This window comes from Sapajus apella, unplaced genomic scaffold (assembly GCF_009761245.1).
Source record: "Sapajus apella isolate SASKATOON/1434 unplaced genomic scaffold, GSC_monkey_1.0 scaffold107, whole genome shotgun sequence".
NCBI classification, from domain to species: Eukaryota; Metazoa; Chordata; class Mammalia; order Primates; family Cebidae; genus Sapajus; species Sapajus apella.
This window is the reverse complement of record NW_022437047.1, coordinates 3,329,750-3,346,273: the sequence shown is the minus strand read 5'-3', so window position 1 is coordinate 3,346,273 and position 16,524 is coordinate 3,329,750.

The following is a 16,524-nucleotide window of genomic DNA, read 5'->3' as shown; positions in this document are numbered from 1 at the left end:
ATAGACAATCATGTCATCTGCAAATAGAGACAATTTGACTTCCTCCTTTCCTAATTGAATGCCCTTTATTTCTCTTTCTTGCCTCATTGCTCTGGCTAGAACTTCCAATACTATATTGAATAGAAGTGGTGAGAGAGGGCATCCTTGTCTAGTGCCAGATTTCAAAGGGAATGCTTCCAGTTTTTTCCCATTCAGTATGATATTGGCTGTGAGTTTGTCATAAATAGCTTTTATTGTTTTGAGATACATTCCATCAATACCTAGTTTATTAGAGTTCTTGACATAAAGGGCTGTTGAATTTTGTCAAAGGCCTTCTCTGCATCTGTTCAGATAATCGTGGCTTTTGTCTTTGGTTCTGTTTATGTGGTGGATTACATTTATAGACTTGCATATGTTGAACCAGACTTGCATCCCAGGGATGAAGCCTACTTGCTCATGATGGATAAGCTTTTTGATGTGCTGTTGCAATTGGATTGCCAGTATTTTATTAAAGATTTTTGCATCTGTATTCATCATGGATATTGGCCTGAAGTTTTCTTTTTCTTGTTGAGTCTCTTCAGGGTTTTGGTATCAGGATGATGTTGGTCTCATAAAATGATATGGGAAGGATTCCCTCTTTTTGGATTGTTTGGAATAGTTTCAGAAGGAGTGGTACAAACTCTTCTTTGTATGTCTGGTAGGATTTGGCTGTGAACCCATCTGGACCTGGGCTTTTTTTGGTTGGTAGGCTATTAATTGCTGCCTCGACTTCAGCCCTTGTTATTGGTCTATTCAGGGTTTTGACTTCTTCCTGGTTTAGGCTTGGGAGGGTGCAATTGTCCAGGAATTTATTCATTTCTTCCTGGTTTACTGGTTTGTGTGCATAGAGTTGTTTATAGTAATCTCTGATGGTAGTTTGTATTTCTGTGGAATCAGTGGTGATATCCCCTTTATCATTTTTTATTGCCTCTATTTGATTCTTCTCTCTTTCCTGTCTTATTAATCTGGTGAGTGGTCTGTCTATTTTGTTGATCTTTTCAAAAAACCAGCTCCTAGATTGATTGATTTTTTGAAGGGTTTTCTGTATCTCTATCTTCCTCAGTCCTGATCTGATCTTAGTTATTTCTTGTCTTCCGCTGGCTTTTGAGGTTTTTTTTGATCTTCCTCCTCTAGCTCTTTCAATTTGGATGATAGGGTATCGATTTTAGATCTTTCCTAGTTTCTCATGGGGGCATTTATTGCTATAAATTTTCCTCTAGACACTGCTTTAAATGTGTCCCAGAGATTCTGGTATGTTGTGTCTTCATTCTCATTGGTTTCGAAGAACATCTTTATTTCTACCTTCATTTCATTGTTTACCCAGTCAACATTTAAGAACCAGTTGTTCAGTTTCCTTGAAGTTATGCAGTTCTGAGTTAGTTTCTTAATCCTGAATTCTAATTTGATTGCACTGCGGTCTGAGAGACTGTTAGTTATGATTTCTGTTTTTTGCATTTGCTGAGGAGGATTTACTTCCAATTATGTGGTCAGTTTTAGAGTAGGTATGATGTGGTGCTGAGAAGAATGTATATTCTGTGGATTTGGGGTGGAGAGTTCTGTAAATGTCTATTAGGTTTCCTTGGTCCAGATCAGAGTTCAAGTCCTGGATATACTTGTTAATTTTCTGTCTTGTTGATCTCTCTAGCATTGACAGTGGAACGTTAAAGTCTCCCATTATTATTGTGTAGGAGTCTAAGTCTCTCTGCAGGTCATTAAGAACTTGCTTTATGTATATGCATACTCCTGTATTGGGTGCATATATATTTCAGATCCTTAGCTCCTCTTGTTGCATTGATCCTTTTGCTATTATGTAATGCCCTTGTCTCTTTTGATCTTTGTTGGTTTAAAGTCTATTTTATAAAAAACAAGGATTGTAACTCCTGCTTTTTTTTTTTGCTCTCCATTTGTTTGGTAAATCTTCCTCCATCCCTTTATTTTGAGCCTATCTGTGTCCTTGCATGTGAGGGGGTTTCCTGGATACAGCACACCAATGGGTTTTGACTTTTTATCCAATTCGCCTATCTGTGTCTTTTGACTGGAGCTTTCAGCCCATTTACATTTAAGGTTAATATTGTTATATGTCAATTTGATCCTGCCATTTTGATGCTAGCTGGTTGTTTTGCCCATTAGTTGATACAGTTTCTTCATTGTGTCAATGCTTTTTACCATTTGGTACATTTTGGAGTGGCTGGTACTGTTTGTTCCTTTCTATATTTAGTGCTTCACTCAGGAGCTCTTGTACAGCAGGCCTGGTGGTGACAAAATCTCTGAGCAATTGCTTGTTCATAAAGGATTTTATGTCTCCTTTGCTTATGAAGCTTAGTTTGGCTGGATATGAAATTCTAAGTTGAAAGTTCTTTTCTTTAAGGATGTTGAGTATCGGCCCCCACTCTCTTCTGGCTTGTAAGGTTTCTGCCAAGAGATCTGCTATCAGTCTGATTGGCTTCCCTTTGTGAGTAACCTGACCTTTCTCTCTGGCTGCCCTTAGCACTTTTTTCTTCATTTCAACCCTGGTGAATCTGTTGATTATGTGCCTTGGGGTTCCTCTTCTTGAGGAATATCTTTGTGGTGTTCTCTGTATTGCCTGGATATGAATATTGGCCTGCCTTGCTAGGTTGGGGAAGTTCTCCTGAATAATATCCTAAAGAGTGTTTTCCAGCTTGTATTCATTCTCTCCATCACATTCGGGTACACCTAGCAAACATAGATTAGGTGTTTTCACGTAATCCCATATTTCTTGGAGGCTTTGTTCATTTCTTTTCATTCTTTTTTCTCTAATCTTCCTTCTCATTTTATTTCATTGAGTTGATCCTCAATTTCTGATATCCTTTCTTCTGCTTGGTCATTTCAGCTATTGAAACTTGTATATGCTTCATGAAGTTCTTGTGTTTTTTGGCTCCATTAAGTCATTTGTATTCTTCTCTAAGCTATTTATTCTCATTAGCATTTGGTCAAACCTTTTTTCAAAGTTCTTAGTTTCTTTGCATTGGGTTAGAACATGTTCTGTTTTTTTTAACTCAGAGAAGTTTGTTATTACCCACCTTCTGAAGCCTGTTTCTGTCAGTTCATCAAATTCATTCTCCATCCAGTTTTGTTCCTTTGCTGGTGATGAGTTGTGATCCCTTGGAGGAGGAGAGAAATTCTTGTTTGGGGTGTTTTCATTCGTTTTGCACTGGTTTCCTCCCAACTTTGTGGATTTACCTATCTGTGGTCTTTGAAGCTGGTGACTTTTGAATGGGGTCTCTGAGTGGATGTCCTTTTTGTTGATGATGAAGTTATTTCTTTCTGTTTTTTAGTTTTACTTCTAACAGTCAGGCCCCTCTGCTGTAGGACTGCTGGAGGTCCACTCCAGACCCTGCTTGCCTGGGTATCACCTGCAGCAGCTGCAGAACAGTAAGGGTTGCTGCCAGTTTCTTCTTCTGTTATCTTTGTCCCAGAAGGATACCCATCATATGTAAGCCTGATCTCTCCTTTATGAGGTGACTCTTTGGATATGCAGGGGTCAGGGAGCTGCTTGAGGAGACAGTCTGTCTCTTATAGGAGTTCAAGTGCTGAGCTGTGAGCTCTATTGTTCTGTTCAGAGCTGCTGGGCAGGCGTGTTTAAGTCTGCTGCATGGGAACTCATAACTGTCTTTTTTCCCAGGTGCTCTGTCCTGGGAAGGTGGGGCTTTATTTGTAAGTTCCTGACATGCTGCTGCCTTTTGTCAGAGCTGCCCTGCCCAGCAAAGAGGTAGCCTAGTCACAGTCTGCCAGCAGAGGCATTGCTGAGCTGCTGTGGGCTCTGCCCAGCTGCTGTGTGACCTTTCTTGGGGTTTTGTTTATAGAGGTATAGTTAGAACTGCCTCGGTAATCACTATCTGCCTCAGTAATGGTGGACTGCCTTGGTAATGGTGAATTGCCTCAGTGATGGTGGACTGCCCCTGTAGTGGTGGACTGCCTCAGTAATGGCAGACACCTTTTCCCCAACAGAGTTGGACCATCCCAGGTCCAGCTGCGCTTGCTGTGAAACTCTTAATCCAGAGCGTTTCAGATTGCTGGTCTTTGTCATGGTGGGACCCGCTAAGCCAGATTACCTGGCTCCTTGTTTCTGCCCCCTTTTTTTCAGTTGAATGGGCAGCTCTGTCTCCCAGACATTCCAGGTGCCAGTTGAAATGGTCATCCAGATTTGTGTGAGTTTTTGTGCAGAGACCCACTCTGCCAGCTGAAACAGCCATGCTGGAAACTCATGGTACTTTTCAGCCCAGGAACCTCCTGGTCTGTGGGCAGCAATAACTCGTTTGGATATGTGGTATTCACTTATCCTCTGCATTTTTCTCACTGGGAACTGCACTCCAGAGCTGTTCCTATTCAGCCATCTTGGATCCCTACCGGTATTATAATTTTATGGGATCACCATCCTATATGCAGTCCTGTCATTGAACAAATTGGCATTACACTGCACATGACTATATTTCTAGGTTTCATTTTTTTTTCTATTCCGTTATTTCTTCCCTTCTGACATCTTTTTAAACAGAGAGAATGGGAACTATTGCTTTTCAAAGAACTTCAATGTGCTGGGCTCTGTGTTGGCACTTTCCTGGAGTTTTTTTATTTAGTTCTCCCAAGACCCCTGCAAGGTAAGATTTCAGGTAGGCAAACCAAGGTTGGTCAGTAAAGGAATTTACTTACAGTCGTAGGTGACAGATTTACAACTCAAATTCAGGTGTCTAATACTATAACTAATGTCCCTTCCTCTACCCCACACCATCTCTCAAAAGATTCATTTTATGGGAATTCCTGAATCAATACATGGATCGATAGATGGCCAAATTAAGGAGGCAGCACACTGCAGTGAGCACCCATTGCACCCACCTCAGTTCAGGAACCCTGGATTTTTCTTGTCCTTTCCACAAACAAGCTGTGTGCCCTTGGACTGTTCATGTAGTCTGTCTGCCTTTCTCATTATCTCCATAAAATTTATTTCAATAGCTGGATTATTTCTAATGTCTTTTTGAGTCTAATATTCTGTGATTCCTATATATAAGTAGATGAAGCTCTTTGAATAAATTAATATATTGGAAATCAAGACACAATTCTTTCTAACTATTCCCATGATATCCCTCCCTTGAAGAACTCAATTTCCAGGCACTAGTGTTCTCATCACCATAGACATTACCGCTTTGACAATGCCATTTTATTCACCTTTAGAATTTAAAAATCGTCCACTATGAGTGCATTACAAAAATCACTCACAGGCAAAGGTTAAAAAGTGGCTGCTGAATATAATGAATTTCTGAAGAGTATTCAGTCCCTGATCCTTCTAATACAGACACTGCTTCTCAACAATAATGGAATGAGAATAATTGGAAGCCGAGTCCTTAAAACACACACCTCATATTCATCCCTCATCTTTGCAGCAGTCCTATCGCAATGGAACAAGAGCCTTTTCATGCTAAAGGAAACTCATTTAGCCTCTTCATTCAGATTTTTATCTTAAGGAGAGGAAACAATAGCCATTTTGATGCCAACCAGAGCCCTCACTTGCACTCCTTGTTGCTAGGATGTGTGGGTGTCCTGTGGGAATTGGGCAAGGATGGAGGAAATTCAGGGCAGCTGTTTTTCTTTTCTCTACCATGCAGTTCCCTCTGTAAATTAAGCCTTTCTCAATTTTCTTAGTCTTGAGTTTCAATGGCATTAGCATCTTCCACCTCCGTGTTCATTATCATCCCTGACAAACATGTCCAGAGAAAGGTCTTTCACTGTAGCTCTTGCAACAATTTCTCTAAAGATGTCTTTTGAGGAAACTGACACTCTGAAAGGTAAACAGGTGAATTGTAACTTTAATGTGACAGTATTAAACACACACACAATAACACTATATATTTTCTGTAGTCATATTTATGAGTACAAGTTCGCTGAAACGTCTGAAAGGAGATACAACAAACTCATGATTACGGTTTTGTGGCTTCCTCTGAGGAGTAGAGTGAGGGGAGAGGGACCAGGGAGGATGTGTCAGAGGGATTTTAGCCTGTTCTAAAATGTCTTAACATCTTACCAAGAAAATCAAAACAAAAACATATTCTAAAACCCTAAAACGAAATAAGTCTGAAGAAAATGAAAGGCGTGTACTTGTCTCCTTTCTCCAAATGGTTAGGATGGTTATTGGATCTCTGAGGCCCTTTTGCCCATAGAGAAGTGTGTTCAGTTGTTTACAGTTTGGGGCATGTAGTCATCTACCTCCTACTATCTGACAGGAGAGCCAGCCTGGAGACCCCAAAGAAAATTCAATGATTATTTCACATTTGGTATAACTGAAGATAAACAGGACAGATTGAGAATCTGAGGTAGACAGAAATCAGGAGTGGCCCCTTGTATTAATAACCCTATCCCCGTATCCACTGCACAGGTGTAGGAACTCCTGCCCAGGCATCAAAGTTTCCTGCAAAAACCATCCTGGGATTGGTGAGAGTGACCCAGCGGCCCTGCTCCTGCCCCTCACTGCCTGCTTTTCCTTCTACCACTTTTCAGTACCCCCCACTGACCCATTTACTCTAATGTCATGCTTTTTTGTCCTCCCTGACCTCATGAAAGTGCCCGTTACCACTCAATCCTGGGTAGCAGTCATACTCCTAGCCTCCTCTTCTAGTTCTGGTACCCTGCAGACCCTTCGTACTCAGAATGTCAATGGGTTAAACAATTATAAGGCAAAAATTTTACAGCACACGTTGTACTTTGCAGGAAAATATTGAACATGTTTCCCCTGAGGTCAGGAAGACCAAGTTGTCTCTTACCACCAATACAACATTGTTCTGAAGTCATAGCAAGACATGAATAAAAATTAAACGGTATGGGTAGAAAAATCTATAATTATCATAGATGACATGTTTTATATAGAAATAATTTCTATTAATCTACAGACAAATTATTTGAACTGGAATTTAGCAGATATATCATGCAAAAATCTATTGCATTTCAACACAGCAATGAAAAGAAGCTACAGGCACGATGGCTCATGCCTGTAATCCCAGCACTTTGGGAGGCAGAGGCAGGTGGATCATGAGGTCGGGAGATCAAGACCATCCTGGCTAACATGGTGAAACCCCATTCCTACTAAAAATACAAAAAAAAAAAAATTAGCTGGGCATGGTGGCACATGCCTGTAGTCTCAGCTATTCAGGAGGCTGAGGCAGGAGGATCACTTGAACCCAGTCGGCAGAGGTTGCAGTGAATTGAGATTGCACCACTGAACTCCGACCTGGCCACAGAGTGAGACTCTGTCTCGAATGAAAAAAGAGAAAGAAGCTACAAAAAAATTTTTAGATACCATTTAGATTAGCATGTAAAACTATGAAGCACCTAGGGAAAATAAACAAAATCTAAGGTCAAGGAGAAAAATTACAAACAGAAAATATAGAACATTTATTATTTTTAAGTGGTCTAAAGTGTAGTCCAGGTATTAAAATGTTTAAATGAATTATGTTTAATGTTTAAATGAAAGTTGGATTATGAAAACAGTATTTTTATAATAAATAACAATGTTCTTGAAATAATAGAAAGGTCACTGAAATCATCTACCTGCTGGATTTGATATATTTTTTGCATGAGCACCTGAAAAATGCCAAATGAACAGGCATAACTTATCTAAAATTTATAGGCTGGGCATGGTGGCTCACACCTGTAATCCCAGCACTTTGGGAGGCCAAGGTAGACAGATCACTTGAGGTCAGGAGTTCGATACCAGCCTGGCCAACATGGTGAAACCCCATCTCTACTAAAAATACAAAAATTAGCCAGGCATACAGGCACGTGCCTGTAGTCCCAGCTACTTGGGAGGCTGAGGCAGGAGAATCACTTGAACCCAGAAGGCAGAGGTTGCAGTTAGCCGAGATTGCATCAGTGTGCTCCAGCCTGGGAGACAGAGAAAGACTCTGTCTCAAAAATAAATAAATAAAACTGTTTATAAATACTTAGTAAGAATAATAGAAATGTATATAAAATAAAATATTTTTATAACTTTATATTATAAATAAACCAGATAACAAATACTCTTACATCATTGTAGATTTGTTCACTATATAGAACAAACACTAGTAAGTGGGGAATTAAACTCTATTTAAGGATAAAGAACATAACAAAAAACTCAGCATGGTTTATAACTTTTACATCAACTGAAAATTTTCTTTTAGTTTATTTAATAACGTCTAACAAGTTTTATTTTTATTTTTTATTGCATTTTAGGTTTGGGGGTACATGTGAAGAACATGCAAGATTGTTGCATGGGTACACACATGGCAGTGTGATTTGCTGCCTTCCTCCTCATCACATATATCTGGCATTTCTCCCCATGCTCTCTCTCCCCAACTCCCCATCCCCCACTGTCCCTCCCCATTTCCCCCCGGCAGACCCCAGTGTGTAGTGCTCCCCTCCCTGTGTCCACGTGTTCTCACTGTTCAACACCTGCCTATGAGTGAGAACATGCGGTGTTTGATTTTCTATTGTGTCAGTTTGCTGAGAATGATGGTTTCCAGGTTCATCCATGTCCCTACAAAGAACACAAACTCATCATTTTTTATGACTGCGTAGTATTCCATGATGTATATGTGCCACATTTTCCCTGTCCAGTCTATCATCGATGGGCATTTGGGTTGGTTCCAGGCCTTTGCTATTGTAAACAGTGCTGTGGCATAATCTGCTGTTGAATAATAACCACAGACAAATACAGAGGAACACCGGGTGCAGGGCTGAAGCACCTAATAGGTCTACCAGCAACATTCCCTTAGTCTTATCTGATAAAAATCAGCCTCCCATGGTTCCTGAAATCATTGACTGCTTAGTATTCTGAAACTACTACACTTTTTCTTTTCAAATTTTTCTTTAGGTGGAGTAGTTTAAATATAAGGGCTAATGTGGAGTTTTCTTTATTTTTATGTATTTTTATTGATATATCATAGTTGTACATATTTTGAGGGTACATGTCATTTTCTGATAGATGTATATGACATGTAATGATCAAATCAGGGTAAATGGTATATCCATTACCTTCAACGTTTATCTTTTCTTTGTGTTTGAAACATTATTTTTCTAGCTCTTTTGAAATATACAAAAAAATTAGTGTTAACTACAATTTTTCTATTATACTATCAAATATTATGCCTTACTTCTTCCAACAATATTTTTGTACTAATCAACCAACTTCTCTTGATCCCCTCACTCCCTTCCCAGCCTCTAGTAACCACCATTCCACTTTCCACCTCCATTAAATCCACTTTTTTTTTTTTTTTTAGCTCCCCATATATGTGAGAAAATGTACTATTTGTCTTTCTGTGCCTGGCTTATTTCACATAACATAATGTCCTCCAGTTCCCACAATGTTGCCACAAATGACAGGATTTCATTCTTTCTATGGCTAATATTACACTGTGTATATGTATCACATTTTTAATACATCCATCTATTGATAGACACAGGCTGATTTCACATCTTAGCTGTTGTAAATAGTGCTGCAATAAGCATGGGAATGCAAACATCTCTTCTGTATATTTGTTTCTTTCCTTTTGGACATATACCGAGCAGTGGAATGCTGGATCATACTGTAGTTCTAATTTTTTGAATAACCTCCCTACTGTTTTTCAAAATGACTGTACTACTTTACATTCTCACCTGAGCATTCCTTTCTCCTCATCCTCACCAGAATTTAATAGTTTTTGTCTTTGGGATAATAATCATTCTAAGTAGGATAAGATGATGTCTTATTGTGATTTTGATTTACATTTCCCTAATGATTCGTGATGATGAACATTTTTGTATATACCTGTCAGCCATTTGTACATCTTCTTTTGAAAAATATCTATTCAGGTCTTTTGCCCATTTTTTAAATTGAATTATTTGCTTTTTTGCTATTGACTTGAGTCCCTTATATATTCTGGTGATTAATCCATTGTCAGATGGATACTTCACAATTATTTTCTCCCAGTCTGTAGGTCCCTTCACTTTGTTGTTTCCTTCAATGTGCAGAAGTTTTTTAGCTTGATTTAATTGTTCTTATCTATTTCTGCTTTGTGTTGTCTGTGCCTTTGTGGTCTTATCCAAATAAAAAGTAAAAAAGATTGCCCGGACCAATGTCTTATAGAATTTCCCCAATGTTTCCTTCTAGTAGTTTTATAGTTTCAGGTCTTTCATTTAAGTATCTAATCTATTTCGAGTTGATTTTTTTTACATGGGGAAAGATAGGGATTTATGTTTATTCTTCTTTATATGGCTATCCAGTTTTCCAGCAACATTTACTAAAAAGACTGTCTTTTTTCCAATGTATGTTCTAAGCACCTTCATCAAAAATGAATTGGCTGTAATTGCATGGATTTATTTCTACGTTCTCAATTCTATTCCTTTGGTTTATGTTTCTGTTTTTATGCCAGTGTCATGCTGTTTTGGTTATAACAGCTTTGTAGTTTAATTTGAAATCAAATAGTGTGATTCCTCCAGATTCATTCTTTTTACACAGGTTTACTTTAGCTACTTAAAGTCTTTTGTAATTTCTTTTGAATTTTAGGATTTTTTTCACCTATTTTCATGAAGAATATCATTGATATTTTGATAGGGATCAAATTGAATGTGTTGGTTGCTTTCGGTAGTGTAGATATTTTAACAATATTTTTCAATCCATAAGCATGGGATATCTTTCCAATTTTTGTATCCTCTTCAATTTATTTCATAAGTGTTTTATAGTTTCCCTTCAAGGGGTCTTTCATCTTTTTGATTAAATTTATTCCTAGGTAAATTTATTTTTTCATAGTTACTGTAAATGAGATTCCTTTCTTGATTTCTTTTTCAGATTGATCAGTGTTAGCATATGGCAATGCTACTTATTTTTATGTTGATTTTGCATCCTGCAACATTACTGAATTCATTTATCTGTTCTAAGAGTTTTTTTAATGGAGTCTAGGTTTTTCTGAATATGAGATGATGTCACCTGGAATAAGAATAATTTGACTTCTCTCTTTACAACTTGGATGCCCCTTATTCCTTTTTCTTGCCTAATTGCTCTAGCTATGACTTCTGGTACTATGTTGAATAAAAATGGTGAATGTGGGAATTCTTGTTTTGTTCCAGATTTTAGTGGAAAAGTGTCTCATTGTGAGCAGATATATGCAAGCCTCCCCACGAAGTCTGAGGTAGCTGAGAGGCTAAAGAAAGAGGCTGACAAATCTAGTTCCTCAGAAACAAACATTTCTTAGGAACTTATGAACAGTTGCAATGTCTTTGGTGGCCAAGAGATGGTGGGTTCCAGCACCTTTCCCTTAGAAAGTATCCTTTATATTGCAAACATTTAGAGTAAAATTATATACAGCTAGTCATGCCTCAGAATTTTTTAAAGACTCTATTAGGGAACCAACTGAAAATATGAAGAAAATTAAAGCTTGATTATTTTTTCTTATAGCCAGGAAATAATTCAAAAGTCAGTCTAAATTGTAGGAAAACAATAAAAAAAAAACAATGGTTCGGGCTGGAATCTAATAACTGGTATGCTATAGTTTTATTCTGAAACATAATTTTTTCTTCTCCAGTCCCCCTTTTCTATCAAAGAGAAATCATAGTAAGACCAATTTTTTTCCAAAATAAGTTTTAGTCTTATTATATGTGGCCTGATTATTTGCATAGAGTGCAGCAAGAATAGTGATTGATCACATTGAAATTTTTTGTGTTGGCTTTGCTGAAACTTTCATAAGGATTTTTAGATTAGGCTTTCAAAATCCTTGAGGCTAGGAAGCCAGCATCAGACTGTGTTTATAATTCCTGTATGAATTAATTCCTCTCTTCTTGAGGTCCAAAAATATCTTGAGGTTCCTGGGCTTGTCAGAAAGTGACATTCTTTGTTTATGCAAATTTGGGGGATACGAATGCAGTTTATTACATTGATATACTGTGTAGTGGTGAAATCTAGACTTTTAGCATAATCATCATCTGAATGGTGTACAGTGTACACATCAGATAATTTCTCATTCCTCATCCCCCTCTCAGCCTCCCCATCTTCCAAGTCTCCAGTGTCTATTATCGCACTCTCCATCTCCATGTGTATGCATTATTTAGCTCTCATTTATAAGTAAGAACATGTGGTGTTTGACTATTTCTAAGTCATTTTACTGAGGACGATGGCCTCCAGTTTCATCCATGCTGCTGCAAAAGATTTAATTTCATTCTTTTTATGGTTGAGTAGTATAATATGTATGTGTGTGTGTGTATGTGTATTTTTTATATATATATATATATATATATATATATATATATATATAATATTTTCTTTATTCAGTCCTCCATTGATAGATCCTTAAGTTGATTCCATATTTTTGTTATTGTATATAGTGCTGTGATAAATATATGAGTGAAAGTATCTTTTTGATATAATGATTTCTTTTTATTTGGGTAGATATGCAGTAGTGAGATTGCCTGATTGAATGGCAGTTCTATTTTTAGTTCTTTGAGAAATCTCCATACTGCTTTCCACAGAGGCTGCACTCATTTGCATTACTACCAGCAGTGTGTAAACATTTCCTTTTTTCTACATCCTCACCAACATTTTTTGTTTTTTGACTGTTTAATAATAGCCATTCTGACTGGTATGAGATGATATTTTATTGTGGTTTTAATTTGTGTTTCTCTGATGATTAGTGATGTTGAACATTTTTTCATATGCTTCTTGACCATTTGTATGTCCTCTTTTGAAAATATCTGTTCATGTCCTTTGCCCACTTTTTAATGGGGTTTACTTGTTTTTTGTTTGTTTTTTCTTGCTGAGTTGAGTTCCTTATAGATCTCAGATATTAGTCTTTTGTTGGGTACTTAGTTTTCAAATATTTCTTCCCATTTTGAAGATTTTCTTTTTATTCTGTAAATTATTTTATTTGCTATGCAGAAGATTTTTAGTTTAATGAAGTTCCATTTGTTTGTTTTTGTTGCATTTGCTTTTGAGGTTTTAGTCATGAGTTACTTGCCTAGGCCAATGTCCAAAAGACTTTCCTATCTTTTCTTCTAAACTTTTTAGATTGAGGACTCACGTTTGAGTCTGTACTACATCTTGAGTTAACTTTTGTATATGGTGAGAGATGGGTCCAGTTTTATTCTTCTGCAAATGGTAATCTAATTTTCCCAGCAGCATTTATTGAATAAGGTGTCCTTTCCCTGGTGCATGCTTCTGTCAATTTTGTCAAAGATGGGCTGGTTCCAAGTATGTGGCTTTATTTCTGGTTCTATATTCTGTTTCATTGATCTATGTGTCTATTTTTACATCAGTAGTATGTTGTTTTGGTTACAATAAACATGTTGCGTAATTGTAAGTCAGGTCATGTGATGCTTCTAGCTTTATTATTTTTGTTTGGAATTTCTTTGGTTATTCAGGCTCCTTTTTGGTTCAGAAAGTGAAATTCTTTACTTACTGCAAGATCAGAAACCTTGTAAGAGACTGATAAACAAGGTGCCAGGCCTTTATCTAAAAAATTTACATAGAAGGGACACAACTACCATATATGCAGCCTATTGAAACTTTCCAAATTTTGTACTCCTATCAACCCTCACATTGTTGTGTTATAGTCCCAAAAGCTTCTCTCCACCCCCAGATCATTTTAGTCTCTCTTGTACAAAAGGCTTTGGGCCCATAGCAGAGGGTCGAGCCAAGTAACCCTGGCCCTTTTGTCAATCTTTATCTTGTCTCAACTGCCTCAGCACTGACCCAAGAAATTCTGGTCAGCTTTCTCATTATAATCTCTGTCTGTCAGCTGTCAAACTTTCTCCAGCCTAGGGGAAATGCAGCAAACTGGATTGGGGCCTTTTAACATTAGGGAACCAGGATGGGCTTCCTTTGGTACACCCAACCTTCGACAGTGTTGTATTAAGATCATTGTTTTAGCTCCTTCAATTTCTGTTTTATTCATTCAATTTTTAAACAACCATCTAAAGATTCTCACCCTGCTGGGATGAGTCTCATAGCTTCTCCTGTTCTTTTCTGTTCTCCTTTTATCCATTTACTTTTTTGTATAAGATTTTCTTTATCATTATGAAACAATCTTTAACCTCTACACTATATAAAATTATTTTTCCTTTAGCAAAAATCACATCCTCATGTCTTTTTGATATGCTTCTTCACCAAAAACACATCTTACTTTATTATACTCTGTATATAGAATTGCCTTTCTTATATCTGATAGTTTTAATTACAAATATTAACTATAATTTTAATGCTTAGTAACTCTAATTTTCAGTGAAAAACCTAACAGGAGTAATTTTGGACTGTTTTACACCAATATTTATAGATACTTAGCTTTCCCATGCCATATTTAGCTTTTCCATACCATATAAATGACTAAGACATTTAATGATTATCTGTTACTTAATTTAACATAATTCTGTAACCGCATTTTTTCTTGGGTGCTGGTGAGGCACAGCTCCCCTAAGGGGATGCTGTGGGTTCTTGGTTACAATCTCTTAAAGAATAAGCAATGGGACCACTGCAGTGCTCTGTACGCTCTTAAAGTAAATATCAGACCCAAGAAGTGTTGCAGAAAGGTGATTTTATTTAAGTAGAGAAAAGAGAAGAAAAGGAGAAGAAGAGAAAGACTTCCACGAAGAGTGTGAAAGGGAATTCCAAGGAGAAAAATCCCAGAGGGGACATGGAGCTCCCACAATATGGGAATCCAGAGAGCTGGAAATCCACTGTGGGTGAAGAAGCAGGGAAATTTATCCTAGGAGAAATTCCCACCTTCCCAAGTTCCTCTGGCCAATGAAAGGAGTTCCTTTAAACTTCCACTGGGGTAATTGACTCAGTTTCTCCTCTTGACCATGAAATTCAAACATAAACCATTAAATCTCCTGGATGGAGAGAGCTGGGAGGGGGGCATGGTGCTGGGAAATTCTTGCCCTTAAAACTATGCACCCTCATGGACCCCGAAAGAGAACACATACCCTCAATATGACTTAAATATTTTAAATTAATAAAACAAATTTTGAAACTATGACATGGGTACCCTCCCTAATCTCTTCCCTAGTCACCATGGGTCCCAAGTACTCATGTGGTACCCAAGGATGGCTATAAAGGGCAGGACTTATCTGAGTCCTAAATTTATACACCAAGTACAGAGCTCAAAACAGAGGAAACAGTGGTGAAGATAGTGTCTAACTCTTCCCAGCACAGCCAGAATGACAGGTGGACCAGGGAGAACTCCACATATGTCCATAGGTCTCACTATGGCCATTTGTTTAAAGCATTGAATCTAATTACTCTCAGACATGAGGTCACAGACAAGTCTGACAAGTATCAAAACTCACAAAAGGTACATTTTATGACCTTGAGAAAATCTAGCAGAGATAGCCTAAACTTGTCTAACAAGTAGACTCAAGTTAAAATATCTGAATTATATTTAATTCTGACAACTCTAAAGACACTTATTTTACTAACAACTTAAAAATTAGTTATATTTACCAAAGATTACTAAAGTCACATGAACTAAAAGGCATTTCACTGAGTTTCTATTTCTCCGGATAAAATATTTGATTTAATTTCTTACCTTTTCCTTAAGCCAATTATTAGAGCTTCCTCCTATATTTTGATAGTGAAATATCATCTACACATGACACATATAAACATATGGACACACAGACACACGGAAGCAGATCATAATAGCTTTATAAGATTCTTGGCCGGGCGCGGTGGCTCAAGCCTATAATCCCAGCACTTTGGGAGGCCGAGGGGGGCAGATCACAAGGTCAAGAGATCAAGACCATCCTGGCCAACATGGTGAAACCCCATCTCTACTAAAAGTACAAAAATTAGCTGGGCGTGGTGGTGTGCACCTGTAGCCCCAGCTGCTTGGGAGGCTGAGGCAGGAGAATTGCTTGAACCTGGGAGGCGGAGGTTGCAGTGAGCCAAGACTGTGCCACTGCACTCCAGCCTGGTGCCTGGTCACAAAGTGAGACTCTGTCTAAAAAAAAAAAAAAAAAAAAAAAAAACCTTCATTTACCTGTGTTCAAATAGTATCACCCCACCCCTTAGAGTATCAGTCTTTCAATTACCTGTTCAATTCCTTTAAATAATTGTTAGCTAGGCAGCTCTAAGTTTATACTCCAAAGACATGACTCTTTGGTAAAAATGTACGTCATAACAACACAGAACTTAGCCCTAAACACCACAATCTGCTGAGACAAAGAAGGGCATAGACAAGAGTCGAGTCAAGACAAGATCACCAGGAAACATATCTTAAACAAAGATAAGATTTGTTAGGTAAACTTTAAGCCAATGTCTTTCCACTGTAATAGTTTCTAGTGGTTTAAATGTGGAGACGGAGATGCCGTACAAATGGAGATTTCCTTTATAAATGTGAATTCCTTTTACAATGAGTTTTAAAGTAGCCAGCTAAATGCCAGAAAGTTGTATTTTAGGGGTTGATTTAGTTTTACATGGTTTTTCTTTCAATTTAGCTTGTTTCTTCATTAGATTGCTGACTTTAGCCCTGTCTTAGTCCATTAGTATTGCCATAAAGA